General features: G+C 39.5%; 1 long non-coding RNA gene across 2 annotated transcripts; it reads right to left on the bottom strand.

Annotated features, from left to right (window-relative positions):
* Positions 1–3,207: 3,207 nt before the first annotated feature.
* LOC139024426 (uncharacterized) lies at positions 3,208–5,264 on the bottom strand. Of its 2 annotated transcripts, XR_011475718.1 has the most exons (4): positions 5,226–5,264; positions 4,959–5,028; positions 4,855–4,877; positions 3,208–4,775 (listed from the first exon to the last, which is right to left on the bottom strand). It is a non-coding gene; the product is annotated as an uncharacterized lncRNA (long non-coding RNA). The 2 variants fall into 2 exon arrangements; XR_011475719.1 differs by lacking the exon at positions 4,855–4,877 and having other exon boundaries at positions 3,208–4,759.
* Between the last annotated feature and the right edge of the window lie 6,259 nt (positions 5,265–11,523).

Genomic DNA, 11,523 nt, shown 5'->3' with positions numbered 1-11,523 from the left:
CAACACATCACAGAACCGCCAACAACTCAAAACTGTGATCAAAGTCAACAAGGTAGAAATCACCATACCACTAATCCTATAACATGTAATGATACACTAAGCATTGCCTTTCCCATGTAATATGGCTCCAATGATTATCTATCTTAACCTTATGATTCTCATATATTATAGCTTTATGGCTCTTTCCATTATACTGGAGCATACATTTGATGATTTAGGCACTCCCTGCAAAATACATAGGCCTACATGCACATGAATGGGTAAAGGAAATTGTGCCTTTGACTTGCAAACCTTGTGTGCAGAATCCACCCTTCCCTTCATAATCAACACCAACATCTCTGCAATCCTCCTCAACAACGCGATTACCCCTGATTTTGTCTCTGTATTCTAAAAAATTCTCCAAGCAACTAAACAAGCTCCCCATGCACACTTATTTCCTTTTTGTATATTTTTAATTAGCCTAACAAATGCCAGCTCCTTGATTTTCATTTACGGACTGTACCTACGAACACAAGGGTTGGATTTGCACAAAACAATTTCATGCAGAAAAATCATGTTGAAAACGTAGAATGGTGTTAGCCTCAAAAAAAAAGTATCAACTGGCATAATTTTAAAATGAGAACCATGTAGCTAGCAATCAACATGCAATTATGTGTAGGTTAGCAATTTTCGCTGCCAGATGTACAAAAGACAAGGCACATTGATTGCACATGCCCATTAAGCCGTTACACCTCATACTGTGGACTATGGCCGACATTGGTGATGCGTGCAATTATATACTGCAAAATGCGTTTACGTTGCTGATATCCTGAGACAGATGACCAATCAAATAAAAACCGGTTGGAAGCTCACAACTGCGACAAGATGTAATGTTCACTTGAGAAAGCAAAACAGAACCACAGACAAATTAAGACAGATCCCCCTTCGTGTCAATTTTTATTGCAGAATTGTGGTTTTTGAATGACATTGACACTATTCATCATGAAATGTTTTTAAGTAACAATTAAAACAAGATTTAAAACCTTCAACATTCAAAATGAACAATATGCAATGAATCCAAAAAATAATTCACAAAGTGCAAATAATGTAACTTGTTTGTAAATGTTAACTCTTAGTAAGAGAGCATTATTCCCCTAAAAGCATCACTTTGAGAGATAACCAAACAAAAAAACAACAAACCAAAAAAAACGAGCAAACAAAAAAAGCCATACCGAGAGTGAAACCAACTGACTGCCAACTCCACATGAATACTACTGAAGTGAAGGCAGACTTCTATTCCAGCCACAATAAAAATACACAGTTTATCAACTACATAAAAAAGTTGACCCTCAGTGTGTAGTCTGGGACTGGAAAACAGAAGCCTGCACACCAACCATACCTCAGAGGAGAAAATTGCACGATACAGTTGTAAATAAAGTTTGTAGCCTACATTGTGTGACATAACTTACTGTATGCTAAACAACATTGCTAAAAATACACATGACAAAAGATGTGAGACACACTGCTCGTCAATAAAAAAGACCCATGAGGCTGGCACACCCAGAATAATATTACCCACATGTTGGAGGTGACATGACTAATCGCCGAAATAACAACTAATAAACTATCAAAAGAAAGAAAAGATCGACACACTACAATGAATATCAAACTCCAACAGCAAACCTTTAATGAACCGGACATATTGCCGCAATCCCAACCTGCCTCGTCGAACATCTCATTCCAAAATCATGTGAATTAACTATGACTAGTCCCCCATTTCTGCTACTAAACAGCCTTTTACGTCTTCTGAACTTCCAACTACAACGTAACATAACAACCCCAAAACACAAAAAACAAGCTCTGTTTCTCTAACACTGGGAATCCCCACTCGCAGGCACAGAGCATCCCAAATGGCACCCTATTCCTTATAATAAGTGCACTACTTTTGGCCAGAGACCTATAGGGAATTTGTCCATTTGGGAACACAGAGAGACGAGAAGTCCTACACTGGATGGGAAAGAGAAATACATGCCTGATTCAATCGTTGCTACATGAATAGATCCAGTAATCACTAGTGGGACGCTGGAAGACACTGTTAGGTATCTCTGTTAGATAGCATCTCTGTTAGGCATCTCTGTTGAGGTATCTCTTTTAGGTATCTCTGTTGTAGCATCTCTTAGGCATCTCTGTTAATAGCATCTCTGTTAGGGCATCTCTCTAGGTATCTCTGTTAGATAGCATCTCTGTTAGATAGCATCTCTGTTAGAGGTATCTCTGTTAATAGCCATCATCTGTTCACGTAGCATCTCTAAGTCTTATAGGGCATCTCTGTTAGGTTCAGCCTCTGTTAAAGGCATCTCTGTTAGATAGGCATCTCTGTTAGATAGCATTATCTCGTAGCATCTCTTAGAGGCATCTCTGTTAGCTGTAGGTATCTCTGTTAGATAGCATCTCGTTAGGGCCATCTCTTCTAGGTTTAGCTCTGTTAGGCATCTCTGTTAGATAGCATCTCTGTTAGATAGCATCTCTGTTAGGGCATCTCTGTATAGGCGAATCTCTGTTAGATAGCATCTCTGTATAGGCATCTCTTTAGGGTACTCTGTTAGAGGCATCTCTGTTACAGATAGCATCTCTGTTAGATCTGCAATCTCCTGTTAGGGCATCTCCTGTTAGATAGCATCTCTGTTAGAGGCATCTCTGTATAGCATCTGCTTTAGATAAGCATCCTGTTAGATAGCATCTCTGTCTAGCGGCACATCTCTCTGTAGGGGCATACTCTGTAGATTATTCATCTCTGTCTAAGACTAGCATTCTCTGAACTTAAGATAGCAATCTCATTTAGGAGGGATGCTGCCAAGACTTTCTACTTCCTAATCCGTGCCTACGGCTGGGACATTGTGAGTGATCCAGGCACTACTATCGTCTATGCCGTTGTTAGCCAATTAAGGCCTGGTCTTAGGGCCACAGTCGTGCTCTTCTGTTCACATAGATCATCGCCAAAACATCGTCTTGTTCCCTTGAGGTTGACAAATCGTCAAGGGGCTCTTATGATCCAGCGGCCAAGTCTTCTCATTTTCTTCCCGCATCAACCAGAATTCACTCGCATCTCTAAAGATTCACGATTATTGGACACTCCTGTTAAAGCACTCGTGATAGCGGCTTATCTCTGTTAGGTATCTCTGTTACGATAGCACTCTGTTAGAAGGTAGCTACTGTTACCGGGTTAGATAGCATCTCTGTTAGATAGCATCTCTGTTAGGGCATCTCTGTTAGATAGCATCTCTGTTAGGGTATCTCTGTTAGGGTATCTCTGTTAGGGTATCTCTGTTAGGGTATCTCTGTTAGATAGCATCTATGTTAGATAGCATCTCTGTTAGATAGCATCTCTGTTAGATAGCATCTCTGTTAGGGCACAGTTAGTGTGCGTCCCAAATGGCACCCTATTCCCTACTTTTGACCATGGGCACTGGTCAAAAGTAGTGCACTATATACGGTATAGGGTGCCATTTGGGATGCACTTTTGTTAGGGCACAGTTAGATCAGAGATAGCCTCCTGCAGGCTTTTGTTCCAGCCCTGCTCTAACACACCTGATTCAAGATAATCAAGGTCTTGGGGACCAGCTGGTTAGTAGAGTCTGGTGTGTAGGTGCAGGGCTGGAATAAAATCATGCGGGAGAGTATCTCTCCAGGAGAAGAGTATCTCTCCAGGAGGAAGGTATCTCTCCAGGAGGAGGGTATCTCTCCAGGAGGAGGGAATCTCTCCAGGAGGAAGGAATCTCTCCAGGAGGAAGGTATCTCTCCAGGAGGAGGGTATCTCTCCAGGAGGAGGGAATCTCTCCAGGAGGAAGGTATCTCTCCAGGAGGAAGGTATCTCTCCAGGAGGAGGGTTGGCCACCCCTGATCTAAAGCAATCATTCTAGGAACACTTTCTAGAGATACCAGGAATCAAATCATCCTTTTATCCACTTTTGTTTTACTGAAATAAAATAAAACATAAATTACACACCATACAAATAAAATCTAAATGACTTCTTCTTCAATAATTAATTTATATAGGGCCTATGAGAAGGCAAACAAATGACATAAAACTATATAATAATTGTTTTATATCACATTGTCGTGAGTATTGTAGATACAATGATATATCACATTGCACAAGTTGGCATACTGTATTTGATTTCCATCAACTGGTATCATCTGATAATATTTCTATATTTGTGTCTAAGTATGAACATCGCTTCCATTAATATGACAGAGTTGATCATTAATATGACAGATTTGATCAATAATATTACCGATTTGATGAACTTAAATTCAAACTTTGAAACAGGAAAACTAAGACCTATAAACAGAGACATCCAGTGGTTATTTCTCTCTAGTTTACAACATTCTCACCCTTAAAAAACATTGTCCTTTTAGCAGATGCTCTCATACAGAGCGACTTACAGTCATGAGTGGATACATTTTCATAGTGGTCCCCCGAGGGAATCGAACCCACAACCCTGGCATTACATGCGCCATGCTCTACCAACTGAGCCACATCAGAACTTGAAATGCTTCATTGTGAATGTTAATTATTCGACAGCTGAACAAAATGAAAAAATAAAAAATCATCTGTCATAATTTTGTAATTTTGTAATTTCTGTCAAGGAATTAGATGACATGTGTTAGTCCGATCAGACAGACAGGTGAGACAGACAGGCATTCTACCTGTCTACAGCTCAGTACTCAGATATTCTACCTGTCTACAGCTCAGTACTCAGGCAGACAGACATTCTACCTGTCTACAGTCAGTACTTCAGACAGCCGACATTTCTACCTGTCTACAGCTAGTACTGCAAGGCAGACAGACATTCTACTGTTCTAGCAGCACACTATCAGACAGACAGACATTCTACCTGTCCTACAGCTCAGTACTCAGACAGGACAGACATTCTACCTGTCTACAGCTCCAGTACTCAGAACAGACGACATTCTACCTGTCTACCGCTCAGTACTCAGACAGACAGACATTCTACCTGTCTACAGCTCAGTACTCAGATATTTTACCTTCTACAGCTCAAGTACTCGGCAGACAGACATTCTAACGTGTATACAGAACACTCTCCAGACAGACGACATTCTAATACCTGTCTACAGCTCAGTATCAGGCCAGGGCAGACAGACATTCTACCTGTCCTACAGCACACTACTCAGAACAGACAGCATTCTACCTGTCTACCAGCTCAGTACCTCAGATATTTTACCTGTCTACAGCTCAGTATCAGGCAGACCAGACATTCTACTGTCTACAGCTCAGTATCGCAGACGACTCACTGACCTACTAGACGAACATTCTAACCTGTCACAGCTCAGTACTCAGACAGACAGACATTCTTACCTGTCTACAGAAACACTACTCAGAACGACAGACATTCTACTGTCTACAGCACCACTACTCAGACAGACAGACATTCTACCTGTCTGCAGCTTCTTTTTTTCGTGTCTGTGACAGTACTCCAGGCAGACAGGGGGAGACAGACAGACATTCTACTGGGTTACAGCTTAGTACTAGACGAGGAGCATGAAACCCTTTGTGACCAACAGCCGCCTCTGTGGATGGAAACGCAATGATATTATAACCTGTCAACAGTGTTTGGCGCTGTAATAGTAATGTAAATGTTGGTATGATGTTAGGTATTGATTCTTCCTGACCTGCCGTATATGATGGTAATGGCAACATCCAACTAGCTTGTCAACCTCATTAACAAACAACATAGTCGATAGAAGGGAGGGAACGAAGAGGGAGACAAACTGAGATAGAGGGGAAAAGAGAGACAGAGAAGGGGAGAGAGAGATAGACAGATTAGAGGGGAATGGGGATTGAGAAGAGAGAAAGAGAGAGGGAGGGAGGGGGGGGATGGCAGAGGGAGAGAGAGAGAGAGAGGGGGATAGAGAGGAGACAGAGTGGTAAAAGAAAGAGAAAGAGAGGGAATAGAGGAAAGACAGAAGCACAGAGAGGAATAGACGAGTGAATAGAGAGTGAGAGAGAAGTAGATGAGAGATAGACAGGGTAAAGAGAAGAGAGAGAGAGAAAGGAGGAGACAAGAGGGTAAGAGAAGAGAGAGAGAAGAGAGAGAGCAGAGGGTAAAGAGAAGAGAAGAGAGAGAGACAGAGGGTAAAAGAGAAGAGACAAGATAAATGAGAGAGTAGACAGAGGTAAAGAAAGAGAGAGAATAGAGACAGAGGGTAAAGAAAGAGAGAGGAGAGAGAGAGACAGAGGGCAAGAAAGAGAGGAGGAGAAGCAGAGAGAGAGACAGGGGTAAAGAAAGAGAGAAGAGAGAGAGAGAAGAGAGAGAGAGACAGAGGTAAAGAAAAGAGAGAGAGAGAGAGAGAAGAGAGAGAGACAGAGGGCTAAAGAAAGAGAGAAGAGAGAGAGAGAAGAGAGAGAGGAGACAGAGGGTAAAGAAAGAGAGAAGAAGAACGAGAGAGACAAGAGAGCATGAGAAGAGAGAGATGAGAGAGAGAATGAGAGAGAGAGAGATGGTCTGACCAGTCTTTGAATTGGGACAGGTGTCAATGATGCTGACACAGAAATTCATGAGAAACATAAGAACGGCCAACGGGCTCTCCTGTCAGTCAAAGTGGCCTTCTCCCACTATCTAGGGAATAGGTGCCATTTCAGCCTCAGTTCAGTGCACTCCTACAGGCCACAGATCACAACGAACAATCTCACAAGCACACCATCAACACAACGACGTGTCATCTACACGAGATCATACTGTACTGCTAGGTAGGTGACTCACTAGTTCTGGTAAAGGAACATTTAAATATTGCTTCTCAAATATGAAAACGCAACCAGGGGCGGAGCCTGAAAAGAACCAAATAAAAAGCTATCTCACTTATGTATCCAGGACATTCAGATGGCGAATGGTGGTGTTGAGGGGATGTAGTAAGTGAAGTTCGCTGTACAGTACAGTTCAGTAGGGAACAAGTGTTGTGTCTACTGGAGGAGAGAAGAGCAATTGGGAACCGATAGAACAGAGTATTAGAATAAGTGAAGAAGTTAGAATCCATAGTTCTCCAGGCTCCGGGTGGATCAACTCCAAAACTCATCAAATGAACATAAATCACACAGGTCTCTTCCTTCAGTGTTCTTTTTTGTCTCATTCTTCATTTTCGCATGACGAACGATCGTAATCTTTCAAACTTATTTGTTTGAGTGGTTTCTCACAAAAAAATAGATGGTCCTTGGAAGGTCTGATTTTCTCTATTTCTTAAAACGTTGTAACTAGGTTAAAATATGTTGTGCCCGAAAGGACATGCCTCGTTTGGAGACGTGAATCAAAAACCTTCTGCTTGTGCGCCAAGTCCTTTGCTAGGTCATACTGTCCCGGGGTAGGGGTTAATCCTGGGAGGGGGGGAGGAGGGGGGCACCTGCCACTGCATTGGCAAGCAGGAGGAAGCGAGTCAGGGGGGAAGGGGAGCATGGGGCGAGGAGACTGGGCAGGAGTAAGCGAGAGGGGCAGAGAGGACAGAGGCGAGAAGCAGAGTAGGGGGCAGGAAGGGAGCGCAGAGTAAGGCAGGGGGACAGGACAGGAAGGGGAACAGAGTAGGGGGAGGAAGGAGGGAAGAGTAGGGGCAGGAAGGAGGGAACAGAGTAGGGGCGGAAGGAGGGAACGAGTAGCGGGAATGGAGCGAGGGCAGGAGGAGGAGGGGAGGGGACAGGGCAGGAGGAGGAATAGGGGCGGAAGGAGGAAGCAGAGTAGGGGGCAGGAAGGAGGGAACAGAGAGGGCAAGAGGCAGAGCCAGAGCAGTCAAAGGGGTGAGAAGTGATAGCCAGAATCATGGTCAGTATGGATCAGAAAAGAACATTGTACACAACATCTAGTCATGCTTTCCACAACAAACAGCAATAAACTATGCACTACGTTGTTCATCACTGTGTTATCGTTGTAGCATATACTATTATGATCATCTATGATGATGCTTGAGGATGGAAAATACACATCTCTGCTCTAGTAATGACACAAGGGAGAACTAAGATGCTATTCAAACATCCTTGAATCAGGCACAGAGGACCGGGAAAATAATCTCTCAGCACATGTATGAAATCAGGCGTTTCCATTGGCGAAGGAAGAAGTGTTATCCGTCTTGCTGATTACGTGTTGATTGAATAGCACCTACCAAGACTACGCAAAGTAAGAGCATCAAAATAGATTATAAGAATAGACAGCTGCTGGATACGATTTAGAGGCATACACAACTACTCCACAGCCAATAAAAACTGTGAATAATCAATATTTTGATGATGAAAATTGTAAAAGTTGCCATGGCATCTTGAAAACACACAGTGTCGTTGTGTTGTTAAACTGATTATAGACACTGTTTCTTTATGGAACATCTGGAAGAGCCTTGAGAGTAAAGATAACATGCTCCGATGCCATTGGTAATCATAGTAGTTTGATTTCTTATCAGTGTGCCATGGCATCTTGTTGCATATCTCTACAGTAAACAAAACTCATAATGAATGATATACTGTTATCATTTCAAACCATGTCCATAAAACAAGGCCCTCTTTCTCAAGATGATATCTAACAATGAATCTGAAAATTCAAGAGCAGTACTTCCACTTGTGCCAGACCGTGTAAGCACACACAGTTACTGTTCAAATAGTACGATGTTACACACACAGTTACTGTCAAACCACGATGTAAACACACAGTTTACTGTCAAACCACGATGTAAACACACAGTTACTGTCAAACACGATGTAACAACACCAGTTCTGTCAAACCACGATGTAACAACAGTTACTGTCAAACCAATGTAACACACACAGTTTACTGTCAAACCACTGTAACACACAGTTATGTCAAACACGTTGTAACCACACACACAGTTACTGTCAACCGATGTAACACAAACGCCAGAACAGTACAGTACTGTGCACACCAACAAACCAAACACAGAACAGAACAGTACTGTGACACACCAAACCAAACACAGAACAGTACAGTACTGTGACACACCAAACCAAACACAGAACAACACAGTTCTGACACACATCCAGGGCTCTATTTTAACAAGCCTAACCCAGTGGTAAATCTCAGAGATGGCGGTAGCGCTATAGGTCTGGGGGTGTGTCCAAAATATTTGTACTATTTTCACAGCCAGAATGATGAGTGCAGTAGCTGGCGGTGGTGTGAAAGGGTTTTGAAGAATAATCAACCTGTAGGTGTGACTAGGGCCTGGCCACTCACTGGCCAATCAATGCTTTCCATGGCTTAGTCTACTGCATGCGTTTGTCTCGAGTTCTGTAAGTTATTGACGGTCTTGACATTGTCATCAACACCAATTCGGCTGGGGACACGGCATATTTTCCTCCTGGTCCATAATATATTGATACTACTACAGTTTATAGTATATTGATACTGTGTTTATAGTATATTGATACTGTGTTTATAGTATATTGATACCACTACAGTTTATAGTATATTGATACCACTACAGTTTATAGTAAATTGATACTACAGTTTATAGTATATTGATTACTAGTACAGTTGATAGTACTAAAGTTTATAGTATATTGATAGTACTAACGTTTATAGTATATTGATACCACTACAGTTTATAGTATATTGATACTACAGTTGATAGTATTGTGATWCTACTGCAGTTTATAGTATATTGACACTACACTTTATAGTATATTGACACTACTGCAGTTAATAGTATATTGATACTACAGCTTATAGTATATTGATAATAGTAGAGTTTATAGTATATTGATACTACTAAAGTGTATACAGTTGATACTACTAAAGTTCATAGTATATTGATTCTACAGTTTATAGTATATCAATACTACAGTTGATAGTATATTGAAACTACTACAGTTTATAGTATATTGATACTGCACTTCACAGTATATTGATACTACTGCAGTTTATAGTATATTGATACTACTGCAGTTTATAGTATATTGATACTACAGTTTATAGAATATTGATAAAACAGTTTATAGTATATTGATACTACTACAGTTGATAGTATATTGATACTACTACAGTTGATAGTATCATGATAATACTACAGTTGATATTATATTGATACTACTACAGTTATAGTATATTGATACTGCAGTTTATAGTATATTGATACTACTACAGTTTATAGTATATTGACACCGCCACAGTTTATAATAATTTTAGACTCAAAGATAGTGAATTGAATACAATTGATAGTATATGATACTACTGAGTTTAATATGCATTGATACTACACTTTTATTTATATTGACACTACTGCAGTGTAATAGTATATGATAACTACAGCCTATAGTATAGTTATGATAGGAGTTCTAGGTATATTGATACTACTAAAGTTTATACAGTTGATACTACTAAAGTTCATAGATAATTGATTCTACAGTTTATAGTATTCAATACTACAGTTGATAGTGATATGATACTACTACAGTTTATAGATATGAACTGTACTTCATAGTATAATTGATACTACTGCAGTTTATAGTATATGATACTACAGTTTATAGAATTTGATAAATAGTTATAGAAATATTGATAAAACAGTTATAGTATATTGAACTACTACAGTTGATAGTATATTGATACTACTACAGTTATAGTATATGATAGAGTTATATAGTAATTGATACTACTACAGGTTTATAGATAGATACTACCGTTTAAGTATATGATACACTATACAGTTATAGTATATTGATACTGACAGTTTATAGTATCTTTAACTACAGTATATATATTGAGACACCGCCATGTTATAAATATTATATATAAAGTTGATAGTAATATGATACTACAATGGTAATATTTGATACAACAGTGTATGTATATTGTACTATGCGAGTTTATAGTAAGTATACTACCTTATATATATGACTACTAAGTGTATAGTAATTTGATACTTCGTTTATATATACTGCATACTACTGACTTATAGTTGTATTGATATACAGTTAGAGTATATTGACACTACAGTTTATAGTATATTGACACTACTTGCAGTTATAGTATATGTGATACTTCAGTTTAATAGGTAATATTGATAACTCAGTTTATAGAATTGATACAATACAGTTTATAGGTATTGATAGTACAGTTTATGTATAATGGACACTAAGTTTATAGATATTATACTACATCGCGAGTTTAAAGTATATTGATACCACATTTGATATCATACTTGATACTACGTTTATAGATATTGATACTATACTAATGTACTAGTATATTGATACACAGTTGATAAGCATATTGGACTACATTTTATAGTATTTGATACTACACAGCGACAGTATATGCTACTACTACAGATTGGTAGTATATTGATACCTACAGTTTATAGTATATTGATACTACAGTTTACCAGTATATTGATACTACTCACAGTTTATAGTATAATTGATACTACAGTTGGTAGTATACTGATACTGCAGTTGATAGTATATTGAAATCACATACAGTTTAGTATATTGATACTGACTACTACAGTTTATAGTATAAATTGAACTCCAGTTGG

The sequence above is a fragment of the Salvelinus sp. IW2-2015 genome, unplaced genomic scaffold, assembly GCF_002910315.2.
Source record: "Salvelinus sp. IW2-2015 unplaced genomic scaffold, ASM291031v2 Un_scaffold1491, whole genome shotgun sequence".
NCBI classification, from domain to species: Eukaryota; Metazoa; Chordata; class Actinopteri; order Salmoniformes; family Salmonidae; genus Salvelinus; species Salvelinus sp. IW2-2015.
The sequence above is the reverse complement of the archived record's forward strand: the minus strand, read 5'-3'. Positions and strand labels throughout refer to the sequence as shown.